The sequence below is a fragment of the Juglans microcarpa x Juglans regia genome, chromosome 3D (assembly GCF_004785595.1).
Source record: "Juglans microcarpa x Juglans regia isolate MS1-56 chromosome 3D, Jm3101_v1.0, whole genome shotgun sequence".
In the NCBI taxonomy this organism is placed as follows: Eukaryota; Viridiplantae; Streptophyta; class Magnoliopsida; order Fagales; family Juglandaceae; genus Juglans; species Juglans microcarpa x Juglans regia.
The window spans coordinates 26,212,579-26,227,559 of NC_054598.1; positions in this window are offsets into that span (position 1 = coordinate 26,212,579).

A 14,981-nucleotide genomic window follows, 5' to 3' on the forward strand; every position below is an offset into this window, starting at 1 on the left:
GCACCTGAGCCATAAAGGATCATATAGATTGGTTTTCCTCTTCCAAATCCATCTAACCATCCACTATCCAATAGGCTAGGTGACAACCCCTTGTACAATAGAGTAAATTATAAATAATAAGGCGACAAAAACTGGAGAAGTAAGGAATAACTCAGCAAAGACAAAAAGGTTCGAAGCTTGTGTACCATCGCCTAAATAGTCTCCTCCTGTCAACCATCGACTTGTGGGGTGGTCCCAGCCGCGTGAGAACTAAAAGGACCAGGAAGACCTGAGGCATTAGAAGAGTTGTAAACAAATAGCACGAAACCCCCTACCTCACCTACGCCCCTTGCAGCTGAACTTAGGTAAGGGGGCGAAGGGGGACTCGGGTAAGGAATAGGAGGAGAATGGGGAGCAACAAAGGCATCATCCAACACCTACTCGACCAAACCCAAGGGGCTATCTCCATAAGGCAGCATGCTTGGTAACACGGGCGAGGTAATCTCTCCCGCCACTAGTAAAGTACTAAAAGGCGAAGAAGGTATAGAAACATGACCTCCACTAATGTCTTTGCCTTGGTGATCTTCGTGAAAGAATTAACGAAAGACAAAGGGCATTTCTGGAGTAGCCCACCCGAAACCATGGAAGGGGCAAATGAGTTGGCAAGGACAAATGGGGGGTTCTCTTGGAATGTTCCATCACCTAGGGCTAAAGATGCCTCACCAACTTCTTCAAAGGAGTTAGGGTTAAACAAGGCAAGTGAAAGGACCCCCAAGAAAGCTGAATCAAGGGTTACACCTATCTCCTAGCTAGAACTGGAACCCTCGCCCCGATCTTCCAAGATAAGGGGCATTGTGTTTGTGACATCCCGATCAAGTGACATGGAGGCCTCAACCTCCAGCATCGACTCCAAGTCAACCTATGCCCTAATCTTGTCATGAGAGTTGAGCCTAAGGGAGCATCTCCCTTGCAGAACTAGATTTGTCGGATAGGCCAGTGCCATCACGAGTTGAGCCAGGAGCCAAGTGAGGCTTTTTTCCCTTTTGGGCCATAGAAGTGAAGGACCTTCTCTTGTGCCCCCGAACAAGGGAAGGACCACCTAGGAATTGGCAGCTAAATACATGAGCCTGATTGGGCGAAACCACAAAATTGTTAATATTAACATGAGTCAATAGAGCGTCAAACCAAGTAGAACTATCCTTTTATTCCACCCACGCATAATCAAGGTGAAGACAAGCTTTCTCCTTATTAAAGGGACAGGGCCTCATGTAGCCCTAGTAGGAAACTCACCATGGGCAACTTCACCAGGAAGAAACTCCCAATCGATGCCCGAGATTAAAAAAAAAAAAAAAAAAAAAAAAAAGGGAACCATCTTTGCCACTCCTTGGCATGAGAATAACACCTAAATATCAGTATGAGACTGAGAACTGCACAAATTCCCGACAATACATCAAACGCCATGGGTAGAAAGAAATTCCCTCACTGTAAGATCTGGGTATTCATTGCAAGTGGGTTCTAAGACTTGTCGACACACCACATAGCAGGCCATGAGTATCCTCCATGCATTAGGTACAAGCTGGGAAAGGAACAAGCCTAGGAAATCTAGCACAACCCTAACTGTCGAAAAAATGGCAAACAAAACCCCATCAACAACATGACAGAGTACAGTGCCACTTTGGTAGCAAGACAAGCAAAATCAATCGCCCCGCGATGTGGCTCGAACGAACTCAGCACCACCGAGTCAAGAACCCTATAACGAGTTCTCAACTGATCCAAGTCAGAGTGCGTCGTCGTAGCTGACCTCTAGGCTCCCTTAAAGTCAAGGGGACAGTGCATGCTAGACCCCTTAACATGGAGAGAAGAATCGCAAGCATGAGAAAACCTGCCATCATGAGTGGTGGGCTTAAAAACTTTGCATGAAGGCATTTGAGGAAGGATATATGAAGAGAGTAGAATCGCAACAGGCAGAGGGCAACCATAGAGTTAGAAAGAAGGATAATAGAGTTGGCTACGTAAGAGACCTCGTGGGGTTGCCTAAATGGAGAAACACACCAAAAGAAGGAATTGGAAAGGAATCGAAGAATGAACGACTCATGCCTCTGACACCTGTATACGTGTAAGAACGGCTTGAGTAACAAAGTACCCAAAATAGAAGAAGTCTCATCACTCCTCCGTGATGAGATTTTGCAGGGTAACTTGGAAGGGTCATCCTCTTGTAATGGGCTTATTTATATGACTATGAGGCCTAGAGGGCCCAATATAGATAACCCACATGTTAAGGACCATCCAACCTCACAGTGAGATAAGGAAAAACCCCAAACTGCTCGACATTTCTGGGAAACAATCTGACTACATAACCAAAACAGGAAAATTCAAATATTTCTCTTTAGGGTTGATACTAGGAGTGGGAGAAATAGGATAAATAAGATATTCAAATAACGGTTATGCAAGCTTAGGCTTATATTTTTCCACGCTATAAATAGCAGAGGTGGCTCTCAACCAAGGTATGCGAAAAATTGTATTTAGTGTAACCTTCATTAAATACTTTATTCATCTGACTTAAGCATTAGAGACGTTTAATACTGTTCAGACCTTCCTTCAGCTTCTGGGTGCATGTGACGAGAAGTGTTGATAGGTGCGAAATACGTTCAAAATAGGGTTCATATATAATAAAATACTTAAATAATTAAGCATGGAGAATTGCATGCATCACTTTATATCAAATTAAGTGTTGCATTTCTTGATAAAATGATGCCAACAACGTGCTAAATAGACTGAGAGGATGCCTGGCTTATAATTATTAAACTAACATAAATTATAAGTTTGTGTACTCCAGTTCTTAAGAATCAGTTACGGACTAAACCAATTGCGAACTGGACCGAACACTTTGGTTTGGTCCAATTAAACCGGTTTACCATTTTTTTTTACAACCCTACAGTCGCCCATGGGTGAATTGCAACTATTTTTCCTTTTTCCTTTTTTGCTTTTCTTTCATATATTTTAAAATCATTTTAATAAAAATTCTTTAGGGTTTAGTTAAGCTAATTTTCATATTTTATTATTTATATAGTTTGGTTTTTAATTTTTTTTCCTTAAACTAATGAGTTTTACTTTTTTAGAAAGGTGATTTCTATATTTTTTTAAATCGAACATATTTTCTTTAAAAAAAAAATTAGTTAAACTGGTTTTTATATTTTTAATTTCAACATAGTTTTAAAAGAACTTTTGGTTAAATTGAAATTTTTAATATTCTTTCTAAATTAAACTGATTTTTTAAAAATATTTAGTCAACATAATTGTTTTAAATTTCTTTTTTAGTTAATCTGATTTTGTTTTTTTAGTTCTTTAAGTTAAAATTATTTTTTTAGCTTTTTCACTTAAATTAAAAAATGTTGTGTAAGAGAGAAGACACTTGTTAACTTTTGATTCGCCAACATGTGTCATATTTGCCACGTGGTAGAAAATTTCTTTAACTGACTAATTGTTGATAGGCAAAAGTTACAAATTGCAAAATTTTATATAAAAATATGCAAAATTTACTCTACTATGAAATCGGTTAATAGTAGTAAAATAATTTATAAACAGTAATGAAATAGTTTAAGTAAGATGTTTTATTGAGTTTTGATAAATGAGAGAGAAAGTTTAATAAAAATATTAAACAATTAAAATATTTTATAATATAATTTCTTAATGTTATTTTTGTTTTGAAATTTTAAAAAGTTGAATTGTTTTTTGTGTTTTATTTTGAAGTTTGGAAAAATTGTAAGTTAATGATTATATGAAAAAAGATAAAAATTTGAAATTAAAAAATGTTTGTATTTAAATGATGAAAGGAAAAAAATTTGACATGAGATGAGACAGAGCATTTCGTTCTTAGCCTTTGGTTTTAACCACATATCATAGCTTTTCACACAAATGCCCTTAAGACCTCTTTTGTAGAAAATATTAGAAGGCTTTTTTGGTATTATAACATATATATGTCCCTTAATATTTAAGCCATAGTTGAAGGGTTTTTGGACTGGTATTTTACGTTGGCTTAATTCCTTTGAGGGGATTGGGTTTTATTTGTTACAAAAATCAATAAGTTATACGTATTTTAAATAGATTTACATCCTATGTTGGGCTTAATTATTGTGGTAAGCTTAGTTTATTTATTTCAGAAATTGTTATGTTCTTTTAAGAAGGGTTGGGCTACAGTTTCCTCTCGACTCAAGAGCTTTTTAGTGAGGAGGAATGTTGTCCTCCACTTTTTGGTGGAATGGACCTTTGCCTAGTGTGGCGACCTCGACCCCCACGTGTTATTTATGTGGAGTTCGTGATACCGGGATGATGACCACACGGATCACGCACCCCAACGACCAATGCTCAGAGTGTGTACAACATGCAATAAGTGTACAAAAATATTTACAGCGGAGAAATAAAAATGTCTTTCTTTATTAAGTACCAGAATTTGTTCAAAAACAGTAAAATAACTTTACAAGGATTATATAGTCATCCGACAAAGAAATTAAAAACATGAAATAACATAAGGGAAACAAATCTCATTACGCTGAACAATAACTCAGCAACTCAGACCTCCGGCGGAGCTGATCCCTCGGGTTCATACTCGGGCTCTACGTCAGACTCTACGGCAACATAAAACGGAATCGTAGGACAAAACACCATAATGAGATTATGACATCTCAGCAAGTAATTAACCAAAACAGCATTTAAGAGATTTTAAAACACATTAATATAATCACGCGTCCCCATATGAACAAATAAACAAAATAACAACCTATATTTCCTTTTTTTCAAAAATATACTTTTAATACTCACACCAAAAATTTCATTTTTGGCCCCGATCATAATTATTACAAAATTACGCATGCACCACGGTCTCTCCTATGGACCGTCCGCACACCCTGGCTCTCATTATCACATCATGGGTAACGTCCGTGCATGAGACTTCGTAACGAGCGATGCCCAGTTCTGCGCCCAGCGCGTACATGGCCAAGCATCCTCTAACCTCGATAGCCAAAAGGTCACGAAATCGGTATGAGAGCGTTACCGTCTCGTCCATTCCCGTCATCGCCTTGCGACAACTCAGGGGACGTCACATCAGTCTGTTACGCTCCTAAGTGACCAGAGGAGCTCCACCGAGATAATGCCCCATCTCGGCTTGGGGTCGTGATACACATGCACCCACATATTCAGTCTCAATTCTAACAGACAACGTGACATCACAGCACAATTTATTATAAACGATAATATGCATTACAAAAGTTTATTGAAATAAATATTAAATATCTCATTTACAAAAATAGCCCTCCATTTACAAATACACAGTTTCACATCTACACGCATAATCCCGTCCTCCAAACCGGTCCAAGGCCCAACACCAAAACCAACTACAATCACAACCCAACACTTAAACGGCCCAAGGCCCAATTTCCAACAAACCAACAAATCAACAGATTTACAATTGACAATTATAACAATATTATTATAAAACTAGAAAATTACATACACACGAAGTTAGGAAATTTTGAAAGATCAATCGAAATGACGTTGCTCAAGGTGGCGGGACAACGGCGGCAAAAGTGATTAAAGAGCAAAACAGTGACTTTTTTTATGAGTTTTCTCTCAAAAGAATTCGGTTTAGAACAAATGGATAGAAAAACAACTCACGGCAATAACCAACAATTCACTCAAAACCGATTGAAATTTCACAATTTTAGAACAAAACAGAGCTCGGCAAAACTCCTCAAGCTCTCTAATTTAACCACCAAAATTCACAACACAATAAACACAAGAGAGGAAAAAGGCTTAAACGAGATAAAGAAGATGAAGAACTCGGAAGACTTAAATTTGCAGAAGTCGTGGCCTATAAATAGGCCAAGCATGGTGGTTTGCGAGACATGCATGTCGCACGGGTGGAAGAGGAACAAAGCGGCAGGGCAAGCCGTGGAAGCTTGAGGTGGAAGTGAAAGTGGCCGCGAGGATCGACAGATTGACAACGAGCATTTCGGAGTCCCACCGAACGACACCAAGTAGCTCATGCAAGAAGGAGGTGGATGGTGGTGGCTACTTGGAGTGGCAGCTGGACAGGTGAGTTTCAGAGCCTCCACCGAACGACACAGAGTTGAAAAGTGGAAGGAAGAGGTGCTGGCTTGCGGCAGGTGCTGAATGAACAAGTAGGAGCTGGAAAATTGCAGAAGAAAAGAAGAAGGAAGAAGAAGAAGGGCTACTACACGGCGCAAGAAGGAAGAAAATAAAACCCTAAGGGCAATCCTCCAAACGGCGTCGTTTAGCTAAATGAAAGGCTAGGTTCTACAAAACCGCACGAGCTGGGCCCTACTGGGCTGGGCTTACACGGGCTGGGTTGGGTTTAATAAAACACACGGGCTGCTATTCAGGTTGGATTAAAACAGAACTCACACACACAGCCCACTAAATAAAATACAACAAAAACAAAAGCCCAAACCGAAAATACACCAATATAAAATAACATAAATAAATAAATAAATAGTAAAGAAATAAAAACCCAAAATAAACTACAATAACAAAAATAAATAAAATAACACAATTAAAATAATTAAAACCCATGAAATTTAGGGTTCTCACAACCTCCCCCTTAAAAGAAATTTCGTCCTCGAAATTGCCAAGTTCCTTTATTGATTCCAAAACAGGATACATCACAAAACTCAAAACAAAATTGAGAAAGAAAACAAACATTCAAAACTATCCAAACAAGTAATGGTAGAACTTTCTCATGTCTACCTCTCTCTCCCACGAAAAATCCTGTGCTAAAGGATCTCCCCAATATACACCATAACTAGAGGTATCGTCTTGGATCTCAATTGTTGCTCTTTTATGTCCATGATCTGAGTTGGCTCAACTTCCTACGTGAGATCAGGCCAGAGTTGAATGCTTCCTGAGTCAACGAAACGTGGCTCTAGCTGACCAAAGTTCTTCTTCAATGAAGACACGTGGAAAACATCATGAATCTCTCCAAAATATTCTGGCAAGGCGATACGATAAGCAACAGGTCCAACCTTCTCCAGAATCTGAAAAGGTCCAACATACCTTGGGCTAAGTTTCTCTTTCTTACCAAAACGCTTAACGCCTTTCATTGGAGAAACTTTGAGGAAAACCCAATCACCATCCTCAAATAATAAATCTCTTCTCCTCGTGTCCGAATAGCTCTTCTGACGACTCTGTGTAGCTGCCATCTTGTCTCTTATAATTTGAACCTGATTCCTCATCTCTTGCACAATTTCTGGTCCAAGTAGATTCCCTTAGCCAACTTCATCCCAAAACAAGAGAGATCTGCACTTCCTCCCATAAAGAGCTTCATAAGGGGCCATTTGAATAGTCGGTTGAAAACTGTTATTATAAACAAACTCTATAAGAGACAGATGATTTTTCCAACTTCCCTTAAAATCCAAAACACAAGCTCGCAACATATCCTCAAGGGTCTGAATATTGCGTTCTGATTAACCGTCGGTTTGAGGATGATAAGCACTGCTGAATTTCAACTTGGTGCCTAAAGCTGTTTGCAAACTCTTCCAGAAATGAGACGTGAATCCTGTGTCCCTATCTGACACTATACTCTTGGATATTCCATGAAGACGCACAATTTCCTTGACATATAACCGAGTCAAACTTCCCAAAGTATCAGTGTTAGAAATAGGTAAGAAATGGGCGCTTTTGGTCAACCGATCAATAATAAGCCAGATTGAATTCTTCCCACTGGGCGTCCTTGGTAGACCAATTACAAAATCCATTGTGATGTCGTCCCATTTCCACTCGGGAATAGGGAGTGGTTAAAGATAGCCAGCGGGCCTCTGATGCTCAGCTTTAACCTGCCGACAAGTCGTACATTTTGCAATAAACAAAGCAATGTCTCTTTTCATACCTTCCCACCAAAAACTCTTCTTCAAGTCTCGGTACATCTTTGTACTTCCAGGATTAACTGAATAACGGGCTGAATGGGCCTCAGCCAAGATTCTTTCTTTAAATTCTGAATATGTAGGAATCACCCTACGATTACGGAATAAAAGAATGTCATCCTTGCTTAGACTAAAATGCACAGGTCATTGCGACTTCTTGACTCTTTCTTTAATATCTAACAATTTAGAGTCATTTTCCTGTAGAGTCTGTAACTCCTCAAAATCAAGAACTCGGATATCATGGATTGAAGTCAACAACTCTTCCTGTTGTGAACTCTCAGTAAGAAGTCTCCTTATACCAAACAGAAGAGAGTCTAACCCTGGTGACTCAGCCTCATCAACTGAATAAGACTTCCGACTGAGCGCATCTGCAACCTGATTTGCTTTTCCTGGGTGGTACTTAATCTCGCACAAATAATCACTAATTAACTCTAACCATCTCCTCTGTCTCATGTTAAGATTTTTCTGCGAGAAAAGATGTTTAAGGCTCTTATGATCAGTGTAAATTTTATAAGTCTCACCATATAAATAGTACCGCCAAATTTTGAGAGCGAAAACCACAGCTGCTAATTCCAAGTCGTGTATGGGATAATTCTTCTCATGATCTTTGGCGGGATGCACATGCCACAACTCTTCCTTCCTGCATAAGAACACTTCCCAAACCAAATTTGGAAGCATCACTAAAAACTACAAACGGCTTATGAGGTTCCAGAAGTGCCAAAACAGGTGCTGCAGTTAACCTCTTCTTCAGCTCCTGAAAACTCTTCTCGCGTTTGTCGGACCAAACAAACTCCACATTTTTCCTGGTAAGAGTAGTGAGAGGTCCAGACAATCGAGCAAAACCTTCAACAAACCTGCGATAATAACCGGCAAGTCTCAAGAAATTTCGAATTTTGTACACTGTTGAAGGACATGGCCATGCCAAGACAGCATCGACCTTACTTGGATCAACTGCTACTCCATCACGGGACATAACATGACCAAGAAATTTAATCTCCTCCAGCCAAAATTCACAATTGTTCAGATTTGCATAGAGCTGATGATCTTTTAACTTACCCAAAACCAATCGAAGATGACTGTGTGCTCTTCCGATTCTCGAGAATAGACCAAAATATCATCAATAAAAACTATCACAAAAGAATCTAGATAGGGTCGGAATACTCTATTCATCATATCCATAAATGCTGCAGGGGCATTGGCTAATCCAAATGGCATCACTTTAAACTCATAATGCCCATACCTAGACCTAAAGGCAGTCTTAGGAATATCCTGATCCTTTATCCTCAATTGATAGTATCCCGACTTTAAGTCAATTTTTGAAAACGTAGAAGCACCATGGAGTTGATCGAATAAATCATCAATTCGAGGTATAGGGTACTTATTCTTAATGGTTACCTTATTGAGCTCTCGGTAATCTACACACATTCTAAGGGTACCATCCTTCTTTTTAACAAATAGCACTGGTGCTCCCCAAGGTGAAAAACTAGGCTGAATAAACCCCTTATCAACCAGTTCCTGTAATTGACTTTTCAGCTCTTTTAATTCCGCTGGCGCCATTCGATACGGGGCCTTATGAACTGGTTCCGCACCGGATTCTAGATCAATGGCGAACTCCAAATCACGAACAGGCAGCAAGCCGGGCAAATCATCCACAAACACATCAGAGAACTCCCTCACAATCGGAATATCTGCTAAAGATTTCTTCTCCGAAAGTGCAGACACCACATGAACCAATAAGGCATCCGCCCCATTAGCTAAGTCCCTGCTTGCTTGAATGACAGATATAACTGTAGGTTTCTCCTTTATCTTACTTCCTGCAAACTCTAAATACTTCCCCCCAGGTAGTTGGAAACTAACTATCCAACTACAACAATTAATGCTGCCAAAATACAAATATAACCAATCCATTCCTAAAATAATGTCAAATTCAAGTAATTTAAACCTTATCAAATCTGCCTTAAGAGTCATTCCATTAATAACCAGAGGACAACTTAGGATAACCTTCGAACACTACACAGTTTCCCCATTTGGTAACTTCACTACTAAAGACTACAATAAAGGTTTAAAGACCAGGTTGCACATCAGTGCAAAAGTGGCAGAAATGAACGACTGAGATGCTCCCGAGTCAAACAAAGTGCAAGCATAAAAATTATACAGTCGAACTCTACCTAAAAATATTTAAAACTACTAATTAAATCTAACAAAACAAGTCACACAGTATAGTAACTTCAAATGATTGGATAGAAATCTATACCTGTGATGACTTCAGCATTTTGGGTTTCCTGAGCTTCATCATCTACCTCACCAGGGGTCACTGCGTAGACTCTAGCTTGAACAATTGGTCTTGGTGTAGTCCTCTCACCACGGTAACCGCCTCGGTTCGCCTGCATCATGGTAGGGCAGTTGCGAGCAAGATGTCCCGTTTGCCCACATCTGAAACACTGAATCCCAAACATGTGGCACTCGCCGACATGCGATCTATTGCATTTGCCACATACTGGCCCTCGTCCCCCATTCGTACTCCGGTGGCCATCTGTGGTCGGGCCCCAGTCCTGGAAATAAACTTAGGTGCAGACCCCAAACTACTTCCTTCCCCGAAAACTCTCATCTTTTGTCCGATTGGAGCAGCAACAGGATCAATAAACTCCCCCTCTGTAATCATAGCAACCTTTACTAATTGCTGAAAGGTTAGAATTTGCAAACAAGCAACCTGTCTATAGATCTCTCGCCGTAGACCGTCCTGAAATCGCTCGATCTGCATCTCCTCTGTAGCAATCAAATGTGTAGTAAACTTCCCGAGTTCTATAAACTTCCGGGCATACTGCTCGACCATCATCTCCCCTTGCACTAAATTGTTAAACTCTCGTGCCTTTTGTTTCCTCATAGTGTTCGGGAAGAAACGATCATTGAATTCCTTTTTAAAACGCGGCCAAGATATCGCTGCAATTGATCCTAACTCCATTTCCAAAAGCTCCCGCTTCGTCCCCCACCAAGCAGTCGCATCACCTTGCAGCAGGTAACTTGCATATAACACTTTCAGAGTTTTAGTACACCCATAGATCTCAAACGTCTTTTCGAGATCACTAATTCACCTCCTAGGATGAAGTGGATCCTCTTGTCCAGAAAAAGCAGGGGTTCTATGAGCTAAAAGCATTCATACAGACAACCGTTCTGTTGCTCCCCTTGTGGAGGAAAATTCTGTTAAAGAAATTCTGTCATACGAGTTAAGGCTCTAGCCATGACGAGATTCCCATCAGTACGAGACAAGTCGTTCTCAGGTTTCGGATGTGGCATTCCTGATCGGTCCATCTTTATGATAAAACATGCCTTTTTAAAGCTCGATATTTGATAAATAAGTTAAAATACAATAAAATTTTCTTGTATTACACCTAGGTATTTTTATGGTTTTACCCAAAGCTAGACCGCTCTGATACCACCTATGGCGCCCTCGACCCCCACGTGTTATTTATGTGGAGTTTGTGACACCGGGATGATGACCACACGAATCACGCACCCCAACGATCAATGCTCAGAGTGTGTGCAACATGCAATAAGTGTACAAAAATATTCGTAGCGAAGAAATAAAAAGGTTTTCCTTTATTAAATACCAGAATTTGTTCAAAAACAGTAAAATAACTTTACAAGGATTATACAGGCATCCGATAGATAAATTAAAAACAGGAAATAATATAAGGGAAACAAATCCCATAACGCTGAACAATAACTCAGCAACTCATACCTCCGGCGAAGCTGATCCCTCAGGTTCATACTCGGGCTCTGCGTCAGACTCTACGGCACCATAAGACGGAACCGTAGGGTAAAACACCATAATGAGATTATGACATCTCAGCAAGTAATTAACCAAAACATCATTTAAGAGATTTTAAAACACATCAATATAATCACGCATCCCCATACGGACAAATAAATGGAATAACAACCCATATTTCCATTTTTCCAAAAATATACTTTTAATACTCACACCAAAAATCCCATTTTTGGCTCCGATCATAATTATTACAAAATTATGTATGCACCACGGTCTCCCCTATGTACTGTTCGCACACCCTGGCTCTCATCGTCACATCACGGGTAACGTTCGTGCATGAGACTTCGTAACGAGTGATGCCTAGTTCCGCGCCCAACGCGTACATGGCCAAGCATCCTCTAACCTCACCAGCCAAAAGGTCACGAAATCGGTACGAGAGCGTTACCATCTCGTCCGTTCCCGTCGTCGCCCTGCGACAACTCAGGGGACGTCACGTCAGTCTGTTATGCTCCTAAGTGACCAGAGGAGCTCCACCGAGATAATGCTCCATCTTGGCTTGGGGTCGTGATACACACGCACCCACATATTCAGTCTCAATTCTAACAGACAACGTGACATCACAGCACAATTTATTATAAACGATAATATGCATTACAAAAGTTTATTGAAATAAATATTAAATATCTCATTTACAAAAATAGCCCTCCATTTACAAATACACAGTTTCACATCTACACGCATAATCCCGTCCTCCAAACCGGCCCAAGGCCCAACACCAAAACTAACTACAATCATAACCCAACACTTCAACGGCCCAAGGCCCATTTTCCAACAAACCAACAAATCAACAGTTTTACAATTGACAATTATAACAATATTATTATAAAACTGGAAAATTACATACACACGAAGTTAGGAAATTCTTAAAGATCAGTTGAAATGATGTTGCTCAAGGTGGTGGGACAACCGCGGCAACAGTGATTCAAGAGCAAAACAGTGACTTTTTTTATGAGTTTTCTCTCAAAAGAATTCGGTTTAGAACAAATGGATAGAAAAGCAACTCACGGCAATAACCAACAATTCACTCAAAACCGATTGAAATTTCACAATTTTAGAACAAAACAGAGCTCGGCAAAACTCCTCAAGTTCTCGGATTTAACTACCAAAATTCACAACACAATAAACACAAGAGAGAAAAAAGGCTTAAACGAGATAGAGAAGATGAAGAACTTGGAAGACTTAAATTTAAAAAAGCTGTGGCCTATAAATAGGCCAAGCATGGCGGTTTGCGAGACATGCGTGTCGCATGGGTGGAAGATGAACAAATTGGCAGGGCAAGCCGTGGAAGCTTAAGGTGGAAGTGAAAGTGGCTGCGAGGATCGACAGATTGACAGCGAGCATTTCAGAGTCCCACCGAACGACACCGAGTAGCTCTGGATGGTGGTTGCCGCGTGGAGCGCCAGCTGGACAGGTGAGTTTCGGAGCCTCCACCGAACGACATGGAGCTGAAAAGTGGAAGGAGGAGGTGCTGGCTTGCGGTAGCTACTGAATGAACAAGTAGGAGCTGGAAAATTGCAGAAGAAAAGAAGAAGGAGGAAGAAGAAGTGCTGCTGCATGGTGCAAGAAGGAAGAAAATAAAACCCTAAGGGCAATCCTCCAAACGACGTCGTTTGACTAAAAGAGGGGTTGGGTTCTACAAAACCGCACGGGCTGGGCCCTGCTGGGCTGGGCTTACACAGGCTGGGTTGGGTTTAATAAAACACACATGCTACTATTCGGGTTGGATTAAAACATAACTCACACACACAGCCCACTAAATAAAATACAACAAAAACAAAGGCCCATACCGAAAATACACCAATATAAAATAACATAAATAAATAAATAGTAAAGAAATAAAAACCGAAAATAAATTACAATAACAAAAATAAATAAAATAACACAATTAAAATAATTAAAACCCATGAAATTTAGGGATCTCACACCTAGGGCAAGGTTTGGCAAAATTCAATCACCTTCTCTGAAGCTTTAGTTACTACAAGTTTTGTAACAATTTTTGTCACTACAAGTTCTGATATTTACTCAATATAAGCTCTGGGTTCTGAGTTATAAATGGATTAACAACTTTTAGAATTATGGAACAAGTTCTCCCTAACGGAACAAGAAAGGTATAAGATTGTAATAATTGACCAAGACATAAAAAATAATACAGAGATAGGGAAATTGTGTCTAGTGAGAAAAGTTATTGCTAATAAAAGGATAAATAAGGATGTTTTTAAGAACACGATGCTAAAGGTTTCGAAATCATGTGCTGGAACAAAGATTATTGAAGTGGGTGAAAACCTTGAAGTGTTTGAATTCCAAACTGAGGCAGATTTGCAAAAGATTTAGGGAGGACAACCTTGGTTGTTTGATACAAATCTAGTTTGCCTAAAAACATTTGATGGTGTTACCCCACAAGCTGAATTGACTTTCAATCATACTACTTTGTGGGTTCAATTGCACAGTTTACCTCTTGGATGCATGAACAAATAAATTGGAACTAGAATTGGATCCACTATAGGTAGAGTTATTAAGGTGGAGGCTGGCAGTGATGGAAATTGCTGGGGGAAATGGATTAGGGTGCAAGTTAAGGTGGATTTGATGAAGCCTTTGGTAAGAGAGAAAGTTATGGAGTTGCTTGGCCAGAAAGGTTTTGTTCAATTTAAATATGAAAGACTTCTTAGGTTTTGTTTCAAATGTGGGGCTATCAAGCATGGTGTGCAAGGATGTGTTGAGAAGAATAAACAACAAAAAAATATCAAAGACTCCAGTATGCAACAATATGGATCATGGTTGAGGGCTACAAGTTTAAGTTATGGTAGCACCTCAAGTCAGTTGAGTCCAACTATACCTAAGTATGGAAGTTTGACAAGCTGGAAAAAATGGATAAAAGGCAAAATCAATCTGTCAAGGTTAAGGCAGGTAGGGAGCTGTTGGTGCAGATTCTAATAGGAAATGACGCAAAAGAAAGTACTGTAGGGAACCTTGAAATCATTGACATACCTGTGATTAATAGGAAGTAGAACCAAAAGAAAGCGTAATGGACAACTCAAATGACCTACTGAACAAGTTAGATATGCAATCTACTTTAGCCATGGTGATGATAAGTCAGTTTGACAAGCTAGACACTATGCAGGATCAGGAGAATATATGTGCATCACAGAAAGTTCCTGAGTTATGTGCTAACAAATGGAAGAGAAGGGCTAGGGGACAACCAAGCAATGAATTGATGCAACCTTCTCCTTATGCTACAAGGA